Below are 4,762 nucleotides of genomic sequence, written 5' to 3'. Positions count from 1 at the left end.
GTGGCTCTGAGGTGCTTTCCTTTCTGTGAAAGAACTTGAATATTTGTAGGGCCTGTGGTGCTTGAAGGGCTAAAGGGACCGTGTCCTTGGTCAGAGGGAGGAGGTGGCAGCTGCAGGGCCAGCGGGGGAGGTGTTTATTTCCGGGGGTGGGTTTATCTCGGGGAGTGGGTTTATTTCCGCTGCTTGACCACTTAGCTCCTCCCCTGCTCCTCATGCCTCCCCTTCCTCTCCCCTCCTTTACCCGCACCCCTTCTCCTCACCCCTGCCTCCCCCTGCTTCCGCCCTGGTCAGTGGGTTCAGGCTCCACCCCATAGCTGGACCTGTGCCTCCCACATGCCCTGGAGAGAAGGGAATCACGATGGCTTGACCGAGGGCTTGCTGGCCTGGAAGGAAAGGTTCTCACCTGTCCCTTTGGTCAGGTCTGGGGCCACTACCTAAGGACTTGACAGAGAGGGGTGTGGGTGGGTTACTTGGGTTATGATCAAAGCCCTTTTACCCTTTCATCTTTCTCTAAACCCAAATACCCCCTCCTCTGTGAAGCCTTCTTGGACTTAAGGTAGATGAGTCCCTTCTTTCTGTGCTCCAGTCACACTGGTTCCTGCCTTTATTTTCATGTTTACTGCTCTATGCCTTGGATCCTAACTGTAGAGGCCCGTTGGATAATGTCCATCTGGTAAGTGACACAACAGATGGGGGGCATAGGGACCTGGGGTCACCTAGAGCATCCTCCCAAAGACATTCCAATTCAGCTTTTTAAAAAGTACTGTTGGGCAAACAAATACAGCTGTGAGCTGATTCCCTTGGAGGACGCCCATGTGTGGCCCCCACCTCTACGTGTTTTATGTGTCTTTATTATGAGACCCAAATCCTAGAGGGCAAGGGCTATGTCTTGTTCTGACCTAAGAATGCCTGCAACACCTTATGTTCTCAAAAAAGTCTTCGTAGGGTCTGCCTAGATTCTTTGAGTTGTTTGGAGCTGCAGACTCACAAGGCATGGGTCCTGAGGGACTTGGGGGTCCAGCCACTTACTCCTGGCCACCCCTGGGACATCCGTGTTGCCTGTCCTCCTTCTCCACTGCTTATGCCCTCAGTCCCCCAGGTCCTTGAAAAGACTGAGGCTTATAGTTGAGGTCAAGCTCAGCATTGTCAACCCAGAGATCATGGTGGTTAAAACATCTCTGGTCATGCTTAAACTTTGGGAATAAGCTAACGACCCCCCAGTCATGGAACACTCACTATGTGTCAGGGAATTTGTAGGCTTTGCAGCAATTTCAGAGAAAGGCTGGATGAAGATCCTTAGAGGCCCCAGGTACACAAAATTTGGTGGGTACCTCCCCACATTCATTATTGAAAAGAAAACATTAAACTACAAAAATAAGTGTAAGGAAGTCCAGCGAGGAGGTTCTGATTTTTCTCATAATAATTATATTAACAATAGAGAATGGTAGTTCTCATCTCTAGCATAGATAGAAAATGGTTATCCCTACTCTGGCAGACTCTGAGAACCTCCTACCTATTTTTCCTCCTGGTAATCCAGCATGATCTCTGAGCTAGATATTCACATTTTAGATTCTCTCTGATACATTTGTGACTGGTCTAGGGCCACACGGCTGGCAGGTAGAGGAGCTAGGAGTTGAGCCCAGGCTGTCTGTCTCCAGAGCTCTTTATAGAACACACGTGGCCTGGCTTCCTTCTTCAGGAGGCTGATATCCAGATAGAGGAAGAGGATCGTCTGGGCTGGTGAGGCTGCTTCTGGAGCCTGGCAGTCGCTTCAGGGCATAAACTAGCTGAACTGTGCTCTGAGGAGAGTCCTGTGAGAGGTGAGTGGTCTGGAAACAAGACACATAAAGAACAGTCAAAGAAACTGATGATCAAAATAATAACAATAACGAATGAAGGGATGCAGCTAACATTTATCAAGCATTTACTATGTGCCAAACACTGGGCTGAGGTCTTCACGTGTACCACCTCATTCAGAACTCATGACTCTGTATGATGGCATCCCTATTTTACAGATGAGGAAACTGAGGCTTGGTGGATCTTGCCTGAGTTTGCACTGCTGGTGGCAAAGCCAGGGTCTAGCCCAGGCCCATCCAGCTCCAAGCCAGTGTGACCCTGTGCCACAGAGGAGAGGACCCAGGCCCATCAGCTGGACGTGAGCAGGAGGTAAAACTTGGCCTATTGTGAGTGAGTGCTTAGTTCCCAGGCTACAGTGATCCAAAACTGGAGTGAGCTCCCAGTCACTGGAAGTGTTCAAGGTGAGGGAAAATAACCAGCAGATGGGATCCCCTAGGCAAGATGGACTCTGAGAACCTACCCAGAATGACCTAAGTGTCCAGGCCTGAATTGACGACCCCCTCACCTCCCAACCAATGGATGAGCTGCTTCTTCCTCTTTGGTCTAGCACTGCAGGGCCAGGGCAGAAGAATCCAGAATCCAGGCATGGATCACTGCTTAACGTGTGTCTTCCTTCTGGACCAGCACTCCATGCAGGCAGGACCGCGTCTGTCCACTCAGCCTCTAGGCACGCAACTTATATTTGTGATTTGGTTGAATATAGCAAATGTAACTCGGTTGAACAGGAAAGCTGTCATGCTGTGCCAGTTCCCAGAAGGGTCTCAGACAGAGATCGCAGGTGTCCTGCACATTTCACCTCCCGGCTGTTCCCCCTGCTCCCCACCTCCCCATGAATTCCACTCCAAAGGTTTTCAAGTCTATTTGCATGAGCTGTTTGTGCTACTTAGTACCACATAAAAAAAGGTCAGTCTGCCTTCTGGGTCCCCCTGGGCTGTGGCCCTCCCCATCCCTTTTTTTTTTTTTTGCAGGTTGTGGATAGGAACTTGCCAAATTGTTCTTGGAAGAGAGTCAGAGGCACAGTGCAAGCAGCAGGGAGAGAGGGGTGGGTGAGGCCGATGCCAGGCTGAAGCACACCCCAAGGTCAGCGGGCTCCTTCTCTTCTTGTGGGGAGGAGGGTTCTGCCCTCCCCAGGATCATGGGCTGGCAGAGCCAGGGTGGGAGAGCGGTCCAGCTCTGTCTGGTTCACCCAACCTTGTCCCTGGTTGGTCTGCCTCACCCTGGGCCCAGAGAGAGTGAGACAGATGGTGGGGGCTAGGTCAGGTGTGTTTGCCTGAGCCAGGGGAGGAGCCTTGGAAATACCTATCTGTAGGCCGCAGAGAGGGAGAGCGGCCACCTCTCACCATTCGTGTGATTCCTTGCTGTCACAGTTGAACTCCAGGGGGCCAGAATCAGCCAGCTCAAGCCAACCGGCTGCTGATTTTATGGAGCCAGCCCCAGCCCCAGCCCCAGCCCCGTGCCTGGTTGCACAATAGTGGGGCACTTTCCAAGGCAGGGATCGCAGAGCAGGTGATGGCGTGATCAGGTATCCTGAGGGACTTGGGGTGTTAGGGGCTGCCAGGTGGTGGGCCCCCCGCACCATCCAGAGGAGTGGGTTCCTGCCTCCCAGCCAGGCTTGGAGGTGGCCTGGTGGAACAGAAAGAGGCTCAGGACATTTCCTTGTGTTCCCTCTAGCTGTGTGATCTGGGGCAGACCCCAGCATCTTTGTCAGTTTCCTTCTCTGCAAGATGAAGTCCTTCCTAGCCATGGGGTAAGCTGGGCTCATGTGTACATCTGGGAGCCTTGGTTTCCTTAACTGTCCAATGGGCCTATCAATATCTTTCTTGTTACCTCACAGGGTCAGAGTGACACAATGGACATAAAAACACTGAAAATTTTACATGTAGATATTATGTTATTGTCGACAATAACACACAACCTAAAAGTTGAGAATTATGTGTTATTCGGGGGTATTACTGAGGACTATTGTCTGGGAGACAGCCTCTCAGATAGCTCTGTGGAACTGTTCCGAAGAGGTAAGGGAGAAGCCAGGATATATAGGAGTTTTTACTGAAAAACAAACAAACAAACAAAAAAAGCCATGTACAGCTAAACATGCAAAGATGACTGCTAACCACAAAAACCAGGCATCCCAAGTTAAGGATTTTAGTGCCTTTCTATGTATGGGAAGATGCATGAGTCTGGGCTCATTGAAATTATTCCTTTGATATTCATCTTAACTGCCTAGGGCCAGTATCCTGTTTTTCTTCACCCTATATTCCCCTCAGGGTGCACTGTCACCAGCAGTGGCCGATGGTTTGATGGTGGGCAACATTCATTGTTTACTAAAAAATGGCAGGCAACATTTTTTTGTCCACGTTATTAATATTTATATTACCATCCAGTTCCTTATGTGCTCTTTCTTTGATAGCAGGTTCTTTGATAGCAGGGTTCCCCTTCTATCTTTTAGACTGGGGTTCAAGTTTTGACTTGTCCATGTACCATGGGAGATTCCTCTTCTGTAAGATGGGTATCTCAAAACTTGCTTGACTAGGTCGTTGGACGGAACGAAGCAGATCAAACAGGCAAGAGTTCTTTGGAACAATCAAGAACCATAAAATGGATGGAATTGTTACCAAGTGATCAGAGGTGGGCACCAGACTCAGTGAAGACGGACATTTAACAGACCCCATGATCTGTGTCCTCGAAAAAGCCAGAATAGACTTGGTAGCCTTGTGAAATAAATGCCAAAGATGATTACAAAGCCAGATGTGAGCCATCTGGGCCGTGTCAGTGGAATCCAGAAGGTCATGGAGGAAGGGCGGGAGCAGCAAGGGGTGGGCTTGATCCTGGAGATCTTCCTGGAGGTATTGAGTTGGGACCTGCTTTTCAGAGGTAGGGAGGGATGTGGTTACTGGAAGGAGAAGGG

This window comes from Mesoplodon densirostris, chromosome 7, assembly GCF_025265405.1.
Source record: "Mesoplodon densirostris isolate mMesDen1 chromosome 7, mMesDen1 primary haplotype, whole genome shotgun sequence".
Classification (NCBI taxonomy): domain Eukaryota; kingdom Metazoa; phylum Chordata; class Mammalia; order Artiodactyla; family Ziphiidae; genus Mesoplodon; species Mesoplodon densirostris.
This window is presented reverse-complemented; position numbering follows the sequence as displayed.